This window comes from Leopardus geoffroyi, chromosome A1 (assembly GCF_018350155.1).
Source record: "Leopardus geoffroyi isolate Oge1 chromosome A1, O.geoffroyi_Oge1_pat1.0, whole genome shotgun sequence".
NCBI classification, from domain to species: domain Eukaryota; kingdom Metazoa; phylum Chordata; class Mammalia; order Carnivora; family Felidae; genus Leopardus; species Leopardus geoffroyi.
The window spans coordinates 198,208,447-198,223,393 of record NC_059326.1 but is presented as its reverse complement, the minus strand read 5'-3'; the positions used below and the strand labels follow the sequence as shown (position 1 = coordinate 198,223,393).

Genomic DNA, 14,947 nt, shown 5'->3' with positions numbered 1-14,947 from the left:
AGGAAAAAGCAAATGCTGGGGAGTTAAACTGAGAACAGATGAGGCAATGCTTAAATCTAATGTTCAGTAATTTCTTTATTGCATAGGTAATTGAAGACACTGGTAGCTTGTCAAGTAAGGGAGATATTTTATCAAATTATCTCCTTCCTAACTAACTAATCCGCTTCTACAAGTCTGAATCTTTGAAAGAGTTTTGGCAGTTGAAAGATCTGAGTACTGATTCGATGTACCCTTACTAAGCTTGATTCAATTTTTGGCTTTCTAATATACAGTTTTCCCATTCCAAACGTGCGAATAATCGTTCCTCTTAAGCGTTACACATAAAATATTTTAGCTGCCTGTATTTACGGTGTATAGTTGTCATTTTGATCCTACCTGCTCTTTTACAGTGAAGAAACCCAGGACATGGAAAGAAACATTTAAGGTTAGTTCCATGTCACTTTAATCGAAAAACTCATATAAAATAAAAGGAGCATAAAAATTTTGTGTGTGTGTGTGTGACCAATATAACAAGCTTTTCATTTAAAAGTGTGCAGAGTTTGGGGCGCCTGGGTGGCTCAGTCAGTTGAGCAACTGACTTCAGCTCAGGTCATGATCTCACGGCTGGTGAGTTTGAGCCCCACGTTGGGTTCTGTGCTGACAGCTCAGAGCCTGGAGCCTGCTTCAGATTCTGTGTCACCCTCTCTCTCTGCCCCTCCCCCACTCATGCTCTGTCTCTGTCTCAGAAATAAGTAAACATTAAAAAAAATTAAAATTGTGCAGAGTTTAATATGATCTTTCTAAAGAGGCAACTGGTTACAATAAATATTCCCTTAATATTAGCTCTTGGTAGGGTTTCTAAATGTGCTGCTGAAAAAAATTACACTCAGGAAATATCATCAGTCAAAAAATTTAACAAAGAATGTGTTTAAGCTTTCCTTAGATGTTCAAATCAACATATCTGATTTTCATAAAAAATATATATTTCAGAAATTTACATAATCTAGTGGACTGTATCTGACGGGAAAAAGATATGTCAAAGAATTTGTAATGACATCTAACCTAAAGATATGGTATATTTTAAATAGAGAATATGAACAAGAGCAAAGTACGTTATTATAAATGTTTTGAGAAAAAAGCATAACAGTATGTGTGTGTGTATGTATACACACATATCAATGGAATAGAATATACATATTGAACACATATGCATATTGAATATACATAGCCACCAATACCACACTGCCTTGATCATCTTATCTATATAATAGTATAGACTAGGGGCACCTGGGTGGTTCAGTTGGTTAAGCATCCGACTTCAGCTCAGGTCATGATCTCACAGTCTGTGAGTTTGAGCCCCGCATCAGGCTCTGTGCTAACAGCTCAGAGTCTGGAGCCTGCTTCAGATTCTGTGTCTCCCTCTCTCTCTGCCTCTCCCCTGCTCATGCTCTGTCTCTCTCTGTCTCAAAAATAAATAAAAAGACATTTAAAAATGTTTAAAAAAATAGTATAGACTAAGACTCAAAATCAGCTATGACTTTTCCAAATTGTTTCTTCGAACCGTTTAAGCAATTCTAGCTCTTTGTAATTCCATATAAATTTTAAGATATACTTGATTTTATCTTCAAAAAATCTCGTTGGGATTTTAACAGATTTTTTTTTTATTATGTAAGTCACTTCAGAAAAAAATTGGCATCTTTACTATTTTGAGCTTTCCAATCATAAATGCCATATGTTTATTTATTTACATTTTCTTATAGGTGTCATAAGTTCAATGAATTGGTATAGGGCAAACAACATTTTTGTGACATTTAGATTTTTCTAGACCTGGAAAGTGTCAAGTTGAGTTATAGTGCCCTTGCCTAGATACATCTGTATTGATGGCTGGTTGCCTGTAGCATCTTTTAAAGCATGGTATATGGTCTTTGTATAGGTGTCTTGAAAGTAACTAAAAATGAGAGGAAGTTGGGAAGTGAACAAAGAGCCAGATAGAAGCTAGGTACGGAAAGAGTGGAAAGGCTGTTTCCTTGATTTTGGCCATAAGATACTTGTCTTTAGCCAAACTGTGCCTCCATCAACATGGGTTCCATAATCAACCGATACCCTGTGGTCAATAATGGCCATCTCTATAAAACAACTTTCAACACGGAAATGAAAAAAAAAATGTTCATTTCCAAACTCCTTCAGACCCATCCATGAATGTCTCTGTAAAGATACTTAGCTTCCTACATTTTGGGGACATAGTTCATTTTAAGAGTTTAAGCTCTTTGGTGGTAACCAGAATGGTGCCCTATGCACAGGTAATTCATTAGTATTTGGATAAATGGGAAATATTAATTTGGGCAAGAGTTCCATTAGTTTTGTGCTAACCAAGTAGCATTTACAATTTTGAATGATGGGGAGACTTTGGTAACAATCACCAAAACACAAAACTACTTTGTAATACGTGCCCTGTAGAGTTTGTCGGAATAGCAGGAACCAAGCAGCATTAGGATGTTTATAAAGGAACAAGCAGGTTCAGAACAGCCAAGATTGATATGTTCATATAGTAGCTCAGAAAGCATTGTGGGATGGATAGCGATCATTGTTGTACATGAAGCTATTCAGCTTGAGTACCCAGAAAGCTTTCTATTCTTCCCTGGATCTTAATAAAGCCCAGTCTGACTCAAAATATCAACCTGGGAAACAGAGGAAACATTTTGGTATCTATCATTGGAAATGTTAAGATAGGTAAAATTAGATTATTTAGCATTGAAAGCCTTTAGATATTTTGTTGCTTTGTTGAGGATTATTTTTTCCTTTATGATAATAAATACATGTTCCTTATTAAGATGAAAGACTCAGAAAGTTAGAAAAGTAAACATATAATTCCAACACAACTTTTACATTTGGTATATTCTATTAATTTTTGTTTATATTTTAATTAAAACCATAGTGTATATATACAAATTTAATGTTCTGATAAAGTGCATTTTAAGTATTTTAAAAAGAATAATGCACTCCCTATAATGGCTGCAATAGGAACTCTGAACAAGAGTTTCTGATTCTTTTTTTTTTTTTTTTAAGAGTTTCTGATTCTTTGGGAAAAAGAAGATCCCAGTTATATCTACTTTTTGTAAATACCCAAGTAATATGATATTTGGAAATTAACTTTTACTTCCAAATTTTTTTCCTTATAGTTACCAAAAGTATGCATTTGCATTAACCCACTATTCAGCCAAAGGTATAAAGGGCATTTTAATAAAAATAATACCACTTAACATTCTATTAAGCAAAATATTTAGGATTTTAATTTGATTAAGTTATATGTTATCAAATATACAATTAATATATTACTTTTTCAAGCTATCATTGAATAATTGAACATAGAGAATAAAAGCCCTGAAATCCCAGGATCTTAGAGTTGGAAAAAAAACTTGAAGGTCCAATATTCCATCTTGTTTTCAATAGAAGGATTCACCTGGGGTTTCCTAGGAATTTAAGACCCTGATTGCAAAAAACTCTAATTGGCTATGGAATCTACTGCAAAATGGTATTATGATAAAATCCCTACAACTATATATAACTCCATCAAAAGTCAGCATTCACCATAATGAGCCAATTTAATTTTGTCACCACTTTGTAGAAAGAGAAAGGAAAAAGGAATTATTAAAAGAAATGCACAAAGTGCTTCTTCATGAAGTCTGGAACGTGGACTCCAGGGAGATATCATACTCCACTTCTAGAAACTGCTGGGTCCCACCTGCTCCCAAGCCTGCAGGTCTTTGCAGTGAGGATATTGACTCTTTACTTGCCCAGCCCTGCCCTCAGGCTGGGAACCTACTCTTGACTGAGAAAGAAAAGGAATAGGGATTGTGAGAGTGGTTCTTTAGAAACAGATGGCCATTGGAATTGCAAAGGCAAAGTTTTAGAAGAAGAAACATCTCTGAGGAAAAAAAAAAAAATGTGCACAAGGCTGGAAAGCCTGGCAGAGCCATTAGACCACAAATTCCTTCAGAGTAAAGGAGAAAGGGAAGGAAGTTTTGGTGCAAGTGTCCTAGAATGCCCTACAGTCTGAGGAAGGTTTGAAAAGTTCTCATGACGTTCAAGGGACAAAATTGACCATCGGAGGAGTTTCTTTCCAGCATGGGCTCATTTGATGGATTTTAGAATATAATAGAGATCTACTGATAAACATCAGAGCTTCGGAATTATGTCATAGTTGTTGCAAATCTGTCATTAATAATAAATTGCTTTATATGCTTGCAGAACACCCAGCATGACCACGGTCTGAGAGCTCAAACAGAAAATGACTTCTAGAAATCAGGGTGCCCGCGTGGCTCAGTCAGTTAAGCATCTGACTCTTGATTTCTGCTCAGGTCATGATCTAAGGTTGGTGAGATCCAGCCCCGTGTCAAGCTCTGCAGTGACAGTACATAGCCTGCTTGGTATTCTCTCTCTCTCCTTCCCTCTCTGCCCCTCCTTCGCTCAGGTGTACACATACATCCACACTTTCTCTTTCTCTCTCCTTCTCAAGATAAAAAATTAAAACTTAAAAAAGAAGAAATGAGAATTTCAAGGAAAGACACAAGTGTCTTCCCTTGCCTTTTACAGAAATATGAGTTATTTTCTGTGTATTCTTTGTTCAGAGTATCAGCAACATGGATATAGTAAGATTTTGTAATTAGTTTTTTATTCCTTAGAAAGCATGTGTTTACTACTATGGTCTTACTTTTTGGCAAGGCAGAAAACACATTTGTTGCAATGAGTTTGGCCATTGGTTGCACAGACCGGACGATATTCTTTGGTGCAAATTTGCGCAGGATTATCATACACTGCACAGAATGACTGTGAAACAGAAAAACAACATAAGTTTATTGGATAACAAACATTGAATAAAATGCATTTTTTATGTGAAATGCCATACATACAAAATAGGGTAAATAAAATCAATATATAGGTTACAGGAACAAAGACAAATATCTGTGTACGTACAACTCAGTAAAAATATTTTTAAAATTACCACTTTTTAAAAATATCTAAGTCCTCTACTAAGAAAAAGGCCAAGTTATTGGCATAAGTATTTTTATAATGTAGCAAATCCAAACCCACACTCATGACCTTCCCCTGCAGATCATATCTCCTTCACCCCTCCTTACCAGAGGAAATCACCAAAATGACTTTTCTGTTCATTATTTCCACGTTACACTGTAATTTCACTCCATATCAACATATACATTTACTAAATATAAATATTTATACATTTCATATTTATCTATTCGTAAACATGTTTAGTTTAGGATATCTTAGTAATTTATACAAAGAAAAGAACACCATATATATTCTTATATGACTTGTTTTTTTACACTCCTTTGTGATCTTACATATAGTGATATCATTGTTCACCTATTTTCGTCTCTATGTAACATTCCACCATGAAAATGGATGAAGTCTTTATTTTTTAACATTAAATTAATCATTTGGTGGATCATTTTTTTTAATTTGTTTTATGAGGATGAATAATTCTACTCTAATATGCTTTTCTCTTTCTCATATTCTTGTGCACAACAGCATCTTAATGGCAATGAATAGGATGTTGGGGTACAGGATATGCGTTTTACCATCTTACATAATAATGTAGATTATATGGTTTTATATAGCTGGCTAGATTCTATTTCTTGAACTTGGAATAATAAAAATATATATATATATATATTTTTACTTTTGAAGTCTCATTCTATTGTATATTTGGTAAATTTTGTGTTAAAATTTTCAATAAAATAAGGTTAAAATTTTATTTATTTATTTTTTTTACTTCCAAATCAATCAGTAATAACTTACCGAAGACTTGAAAGTGATTGATTTTATAAAGGCATTTCCTGCAACCAAAGCAAAGAAGAAAAGGTTAAAAAGTAAGAAAAAAAATAGTCTCTGGAGAGAAATACCCAAATCTATTTGCAGCAGAAATTGACGTAAATTGCCTACTTATTGCATCTAATAAGTTAGAATTTTGTGGCAGTAGTTAAAAAATATTTTTTAATGAGCCAAATCTTTTAAAAATTCAATTCCTAAATTCATCTAGTTGTGTGGAAAACCAGTGTGTATACTATTTTTTAATAACTCTTCATACTTTGCTTGAAGTTATTATTTTTTTTTTAATTTTTTTTTCAATGTTTATTTATTTTTGGGACAGAGAGAGACAGAGCATGAACGGGGGAGGGGCAGAGAGAGAGGGAGACACAGAATCGGAAACAGGCTCCAGGCTCTGAGCCATCAGCCCAGAGCCTGATGTGGGGCTCGAACTCCCGGACCGCGAGATCGTGACCTGGCTAAAGTCGGACGCTTAACCGACTGCGCCACCCAGGCGCCCCCTGAAGTTATTATTTTTTATAAAATAGTTTAAATGAGCTATCCTAGGGTCAAGGAAGAAAATGCTCTGCATGCATTACTTAAATAGGAAAAAAATTAATCAGTACTTTGCCCTTTTGGGGGTGTTCCAAATGATACCTCAAAACTACCTTATTCTGGGGGCTCCTGGGTGGCTCAGTGGGTTGGGCGGCCGACTTCGGCAGGGGTCATGATCTTGCGGTCCGTGAGTTCGAGCCCCGCGTCAGGCTCTGTGCTGACAGCTCGGAGCCTGGAGCCTGTTTCAGATTCTGTGTCTACCTCTCTCTGACCCTCCCCCGTTCATGCTCTCTCTCTGTCTCAAAAGTAAATAAACGTTAAAAAAAATTAAAAAAAAAAAAAGAAAAGAAAAGAAAACTACCTTATTCTGGAGGTGCCTGGGTGGCTCAGTCGGTTGAGGGTCCTACTTCAGCTCAGGTCATGATCTCACAGTCCATGGGTTCAAGCTCTGCATCAAGCTCTGTGCTGACAGCTCAGAGCCTGGAGCCTCTTCAGATTCTATGTCTCCCTCTGTTTCTGCCCCTCCCTTGCTCTTTCTCTGTCTCTCTCTCTCAAAAATAAAGAAACATAAAAAATATTTTTAAAAAAATAAAAAAATTTAAAAAAAACCTACCTTATTCTGAAATTCATGGACAACCTTGATCTTCATAGGTAGATAAGTTGTCAGAAAAAGAATCAAAGAGTTCTCTTCTATGCAGAACCTTAACATCAGCGGATTTAGAGCTGGCAAACAACAAATCAGATTGTCAAGGAATGTCAGCCCTAGAAGACATCATTCTCCCCACATTTTGCACTTAACAATCATAAAATCTGGGCCCAAAAATGAAAAAGAATTTCATTGAAGTTCTTGAGTTACAGATGAACAAAAACCTAAAAACTACTGCTTATTCTTTTTTTTTTATTAAAAAAATTTTTTTAATGTTTATTTTTTTTTTTTTTGAGAGAAGCAGAGACAGAGTGCAAGCAGGGGAGGGGCAGAGAGAGAGAGAGAGGGAGACACAGAATCTGAAACTGGCTTCAGGCTCTGAAGTGTCAGCATAGAGCCCAATGCGGGGCTTGAACTCATGAACTGTGAGGTCATGACCTGAGTCCAAGTCGGATGCTCAAGGATTAAGCTACCTAGATGCCCAAAACTACTGCCATTCCAATCTGCCATTCCATTGCAACTTCTCTACTGTGGGAAATGAGAATAATAAAGGGCATTTGGATCATGTGTGTGCCTCTCTCATTTTACTGGTTTACAAATTCCAAACTCCATAAAATCAGTTCCGCTTTTCCAAAATTGTAACAGTTGATTCCTGCATTTTCACCCAGGAATAAAAATTTATTCCCCAGAATAAAAAGGAAATACCAAGGCAATGATGAAGAAAGCTGTGATTCTTGATGACAAGAGAGACATTTTATCAAGTCTGTGGAAGAAACCTTTAGAAATGTTCATCACATTGATACATGCTACATTGGATACACCAAAAGAATCCAGAACCCAGTTCTCAAAAGTTTCTTACTTCTAAAAGAAATGCTCCAACCTCCTAGATGACTATTCTCTTTTAGCTTTCTACAACCTTATGATTCAATAAAACATAAAGTCTTATCACAGGAACCCTCCCGCCCTTTACCTGAAAGATATACAAGAGAGCCCAGAAAAATAACCATTAGCAAAATGGCAAGGCTGATTATTCTCCCAAGTTGCAGTCAGCCCAGAGAAGCCTGGTTGCATTTTTTAAAACTGCAAAGTTGAATCTTGGTTATTTTTCTCAGGAAACAGGGACGGTTATCTCTGGAAAGACTGACCTGGGGCCATCCTCACAGCAGTGGGACACAACAGGGCCACCTCCCTAGATCCCCCACCTGACCCACCTGACATGGAAAGATAATAGGGAGTGATGTCAACAGCTCTGAAGACTGTGACTACCTTGTTCACCCTTCTTTCTCAGCCATCCCCTTCCAGCTAAGTCTCTTATCTGTCTGCTGGTGAGGAGATGGATGGGGTAAGATTGATGGCCCAGGGCAAATAAGACACAGAGGTATTCTTGTCCTCCCTCAGGGCTGTAAAGTAGGTCTTGAGAGATGCCTCATAGTTATTTCTCAATAGATCTTCCCTCAGCATGAGGTTTGGGGACAATTTGATCTAATGTACCAGAGGTATGGAGAAGGGCCATAGATCCTAAGATAGAGAAGATATGTGAAACCTTTCCAAGTAGGTGAGTTGAAAAAGGGTTAAGAGGATCAAGCAGGAAAAAAGAAGAATTTGGGAATGATAATTAGACAATTAGGGACCTAAGAATTTAATATTTTTTAAAAACTACAGGCATATTAGAATTACTTGGGAAACTCCTAGAGTATGAATACCCTTTCCTGCAATCAAAATGGTGAATTGATTGTTAGTAGATGAGTCCTGGGCATTAGTACATTGTAAAGGCTCCCAGATGAGTTTCAAGGACAGCCAGGTTTGAGGTTGCTTGTCAAGAGGGCAGGATCCAAATATGTTTTTACAGCTGAGATATAATTGACATATAGGATTGTGTAAACTTAAGATAGGCAACATGTTGATTTGATACATTAACATATTGCAGTATGATTACTCATGTAGTATTAGCTGACACAGCTATCATCACTTAAATATCTTTCTTCTCCTTCTCCTTCTCCTCCTTCTCCTTCTTCTTTTCTTCTTCTTCTTCTTCTTCTTCTTCTTCTTCTTCTTCTTCTCCTTCTTCTCCTCCTCCTCCTCCTCCTCCTCCTGCTTCTCCCTCCTCCTTCTCCCTCCTCCTTCTCCCTCCTCCTTCTTCCTCCTCCTCCTTCTCCCCCTCCTTTTCTTTCTTCTTCCTTGTAGTGAGAACAATTAAGATCTAGTCTCCTAGCAGCTTTAAAGCTTATAAAACAGTATTATTGACTAGACTAACTGTCCTGTGCATTAGGTCTCCAGAACTCACGTTTTTGGAGCAGGAGAGAGAGAAATCTGGGAAATGAGGTCAAAACAGGATGAGACAATGCCTTAAATTATATGGTAAAAATTTGTCATTTCCATCAGAGATATTTGAGGGACACTGGAGGCTTGTAAAGAAGATGGAGAGATTTATTCATTGTTCTTTTTCTCCTTTATTAACTAATCTTTAATCTGACTCAATGGAAAGAGTTTTGGCAGTTGAAACACCAGAGCACAAATCCCACCTATTACTGAGTGACTCAGTATTCAATCATAAGGTTTGGATCCATGATGTTGTTTATGTGAGAAGTGTAGTATCTGTTTCATATATTTGTGATGAATAGAAATAGAACATTTAAATTACCTGCACTTAAATTGGTGCAGCCGCTCTGGAAAGCAGTGTGGGGGTTCCTTAGAAAATTAAAAATAGACCTACCCTATGACCCAGCAATAGCACTGCTAGGAATTTACCCAAGGGATACAGGAGTACTGATGCATAGGGGCACTTGTACCCCAATGTTTATAGCAGCACTCTCAACAATAGCCATATTGTGGAAAGAGCCTAAATGTCCATCAACTGATGAATGGATAAAGAAATTGTGGTTTATATACACAATGGAATACTACGTGGCAATGAGAAAGAATGAAATATGGCCTTTTGTAGCAACGTGGATGGAACTGGAGAGTGTGATGCTAAGTGAAATAAGCCATACAGAGAAAGACAGACACCATACGGTTTCACTCTTATGTGGATCTTGAGAAACTTAACAGAAACCCATGGGGGAGGGGAAGGAAAAAAAAAAAAAAGAGGTTAGAGTGGGAGAGAGCCAAAGCATAAGAGACTATTGAAAACTGAGAACAAACTGAGGGTTGATGGGGGATGGGAGGGAGGGGAGGGTGGGGGATGGGTATTGAGGAGGGCACCTTTTGGGATGAGCACTGGGTGTTGTATGGAAACGAATTTGACAATAAATTTCATATATTGAAAAAAAATAAAAAAAAAATAAATTACCTGCACTTAAATTGTGTGTTTGGTAGACATTTGCCACCTTAATCATATCTGCTATATTTAGCACTAAGAAAGCCCAGGAATTAGAAATAAACTTTGAGGGAACCCTGAGTGGCTCAATCAGTTAAGTGTCCAACTTTGGCTCAAGTCATGATCTTATGGTTCCTGAGTTCAAGCCCCGCATTGGGCTGCTGTCAGCACAGAGCCTGCTTTGGATCCTCTGTCCCACTCCCTCTCTGCCCCTGCTCACACTCTCTCTCACTCTCTCAAAAATAAATGAACACTAAAAAAATGCCAAGAGTAAGAGTTAAATGTGCCAATTTGTAAACAAAAAGAAAGAAAGAAACTTTGAGACTAGTAATGTTTCGTGCCAATTTAATTGAAGGACCCACATCTCACAAATAGAGAAAATACTCCTTTATTATAGTAAAGTGAAAATTATGCTTACACCAGTTCTTTGAATTATTTATTCACCTAGACACCACCAAAAATGCCTGTGGAAGATCAGGCTCTCTGGTGCAGGGTATTTGGGGCAAAAACAAACTGAGTCTTAGAGCTGATGCTGCAGGCAAGATGTTTATACTGAATACAATGGCTCCCTTCTTCTCTGTATTTGTCAGCAGGGATTAGGATCAGGACTTCTCAGCAGAAAGCTTGCAGGACAGAAGACAGTGGATGATAAATTTAAGGTATGAGAGAAAAAAAAAAAACCCTGCTAAGTAAGAATTCTGTATCTGGCAAAATTGTCCTTTGAAAATGAGGGAGAAATTGAGACATTCCTAGAAAAACAAAAGATGAAGGTGTTCATCACTTTAGAGCTACGCTACCAAAAAACAAACAAACAAACAAACAAACAACAAACAAACAAACTGTGATTAAGACAGACTTTCAATTTGAAGTGAAAGGCCAGCAGACAAGAACTCAAAATGATATGAAAAAGTTCTCCAGGAAACATAAAATTTGACTGGAATACGTGGACAATTATAAAACCTCATATTACTTTAATTTTGGTCCATACATCCACTGTTCATTCTTTGTATAGGATTGAAAAGGCTAGAGCATTAAAATTCATTTTAAATGTATGTTAGTTGAAAAACTATCTAAGAAAGGTGTAATTGTGACATCCATAAAATAAAGTTGAGGGAGCAGAGCTGCTGTGAAGTAAACTTTATGCAATTGAAGTTAAGTGGTTATCCATTTGAAATAGATTGTTATAACAATAGTATATTTAAGTAGGTTGAATACTTGGGATTAAAAACTTTAAACTCCAATAGCGTATTTATAATTGTAGAATGTCATATGTAATCCTCGTGGTAGCCACAATGAAAATATCTGTGGAATATACATAGAAAATCAGAAAGGAACTAAAATATGTCGCTACAAAAAAATCAACTAAACATACATACAAAAAAAAACGTAATAAGGAAGGAAATGAGGAAGAAAAGACCTATGAGACATAGAGAACTCTAACACGTTTAACTAATCATTTCTTCATTATTAGAAGCTTCTTTAGATGTAAATAGATTTTGATCTCCAATCAAAAGGCATAAAATTGGGACTTCTGGGAGAGACGGCATAGTAGGAGGACCCTAAACTCACCTCATCCCATGAATACAACTAGCTAACACTCACAATAACCCAGAAAAGAACCCAAACACTGGCAGGACAACTGCACAATTAAATGTAGAGAAGAGGCCACACTGAAGGGATAGAAAGGGCAGAAACGGTGGGGAGCTAACCCTGCATGTCTGGCCACAGGAGGGAGGGAACCAGAGTGCAGAGAGGGGCAAGAAACAGTGTCACCCCCCTGCATAGGGAAGATGAATCTCCATAGTACTGGGCTATGAAAGTTAGAAGTGCTGAATTTTGTGAGTTTTTACAAACCAGTGGGACTTAAAGCCTGGAACTTTAAAAATCAGCGGCACTGGGCTCCGGGAGAGCTCAGCTCTAGCATACTGTGTGGAGCAGCCCTGGCTAGCCCCGCTTCCCACAGCAGCTGCCCATCCCCTGTGGAAGAGGACCAGCGCCACCTTGGTAAAAGTGGCACCCACTACTTTCAAAAACAGAAGTAGCTGACTTTCCTAACACTCAGAAAGAGACACAGAGAATTAGGCAAAATGAGGAGACAGAGGAATATGTCCCAAATGGAAGAACAGGACAAAAATCACAACAAGAGACCTAAGCAAAATGGAGATAAGTAATATGCCTGTAGAGAATTTAAAGTGATGATCATAAAGATACTCACTGGACTTGAGGAAAGAGTAGAGGGCATCGGTGAGACTTTTACACAGAGATTAAAAAAAGAAGCAATCCGAAATGAAGAACACAGTATGTGAAATTAAAAATACACTTGATGGAATGAATAACAGGCTAAGGGAAGCAGAGGAATGAATTAACGTCCTAGAAGACAAAGTAGTGGAAAGTAATCAAGCTGAGTGAGTGAGAGAAAATATAATTATGCAAAATGAGAACAGACTTAGAGAACTCGATGACTTTCTCAAGTGTAGTAACATTCACTTTAGAGGGATCCCAGAAGAAGAGAGAGAAAAGGTGAGAGAGAAAGAAAAAGAGAGAGAAATTTTATTGGAAAAAATAATAGCTGATAATTTGCCTAATCTAGGGAAGGAGACAGATATCCAGATGAAAGAGGCACAGAGATCCTCTAACAAAATCAATCCAAGCAAGTCCATACCAAGACACTTGGTAACTAAAATGGCAAAAAGCAGTGATAAAGGAAAAAAATTAAAAGTGGTAAGAGAAAGAAAGCAGTTAATACAAGGGAAACTTTAAGGCTATCAACGAATTTTTCAGCAGAAACATTGCAAGCCGGAAGGATGTGGCATAATCTACTCAAAATGCTGAAAGGGAAAAATCTGCAGCCAAGAATACTCTATCCAGAAAGGCTATCATTCAGAGTAGAAGGAGAGATGCAAAGTTTCTCAGACAAACAAAAACATAAAGGAGTTCATCACCACTAAATTAGCCCTACAAGAAATATTAAAGGGGATTCTTGGAATGGAAAGGAAAGATGATAAATTAGAGTATGAAAAGAAAGAAACACAAAAGCAGCAAAATTAAGTATATCTGTAAAAATTAGTCAAGAGATTCACAAAATAAAACAGTGTAAGAGGGAAGAGCAGTAAAGAATGGGTTCAAACTTAAGCAACCATCAACTTCGTATACACTGCTATAGGCATAAGATGTTATACACAAACCTAATGGTAACCACAAATCAAAAACCAGTAATAGATATGCAAAGAATAGAGAAAGGAATCCAAGCATGTCACTAAAGGAAGTCAACAAACCTTGAAGAAGAGCAAGAGAAGAAAGGATCAGAGAAAAACTACAAAAAACAGCCACAAAACAAATAATAAAATGGCAATAAATACTTATCTATTAATAATTACTTTGAATGTAAATAGACTAAACACTCCAATCAAAAGACATAGGGTGACAAAGTGGATAAAAAAAAAATAAGACTCACCTATACACTGCCTACAAGAGACTCACTTTGGACCTGAAGTCACCTGCAGATTGAGAGTGAGGGGATGGAGGGATATGTATCATGTACATGGAAGTCAAAAGAAAGCCAGGGTAGCAATACTTATAGCAGACAAAATTGACTTTAAAACAAAGGCTGTAACAAAAGACAAAGAAGGACACTAGATAATAAAAATAAAAGGGGACAATCCAACAAAAAGACACGACAATTGTAAATATTTACGCAGTCAACATAGGAGAACCCAAATACATAAAACAGTAACAAACAGAAAGGAACTCATCGATACTAATACAGTAATAGTAGGGGACTTTAACACATCATTTACATCAAGAGACAGATCATCCAAGCAGAAAATCAACAAGGAAATAGTGGCTTTGAATGACACACTGGAACAGATGGATTTAACAGATATACTCAGAACATTCCAACCTAAAACAGCAGAATGCACTTTTTTCAAGTGCGCGTGACACATTCTCCAGAATAGATTACATATTAGGCCACAAGATAAGTCTCAGCATATTCAAAAAGATTGAAATCATACCATGCATCTTTTCTGACCACAATGCTATGAAACTAGAAGTCAACCACAAGAAAAAACCTGGAAAGAGCACAAGTACATGGAGGCTAAATAACACAAAAAATGAATGGGTCAACCAAGGAATCAAAGAAGAAATAAAAAATTACATGGAAAGAAATGAAAATGAAAACACAATGGTCCAAAACCTTTGGGATGCAGCAAAAGTGGTCCTAAGAGGGAAGTATACAGCAATGCAGACCTACTTCAAGAAGCAAGAAAAATCTCAAATACGCAACCTAACGTTACACATAAAGGAGCAAGGAAAAGAACAAACAAAACCCAAAACCAGAAGAAAGAAGAAATAATAAAGATAAGAGCAGAAATAAATGATACAGTGGGGTGCCTGGGTGGGTGGCTCAGTCGGTTAAGACTTGGACTTCAGCTCAGGTCATGATCTCACAGTCCGTGGGTTTGAGCCCTGCACCAGGCTCTGTGCTGACAGCTCAGAGCCTGGAGCCTGCTTCCAATTCTGTGTCTCCCTCTCTGTCCCTCCTCCGCTCTGTCTCTCTCTGTCTCTCAAAAATAAATAAATGTTAAAAAAATTAAAAAAGAAAGAAAGAAATGGTATAGAAA

At 37.0% G+C, this 14,947-nt stretch overlaps 1 long non-coding RNA gene across 1 annotated transcript; it reads right to left on the bottom strand.

The window, feature by feature from the left end:
- Positions 1–4,629: 4,629 nt before the first annotated feature.
- LOC123605337 lies at positions 4,630–5,843 on the bottom strand. The gene is made up of 2 exons (XR_006715731.1): positions 5,800–5,843; positions 4,630–4,806 (listed from the first exon to the last, which is right to left on the bottom strand). It is a non-coding gene; the product is annotated as an uncharacterized LOC123605337 (long non-coding RNA).
- Between the last annotated feature and the right edge of the window lie 9,104 nt (positions 5,844–14,947).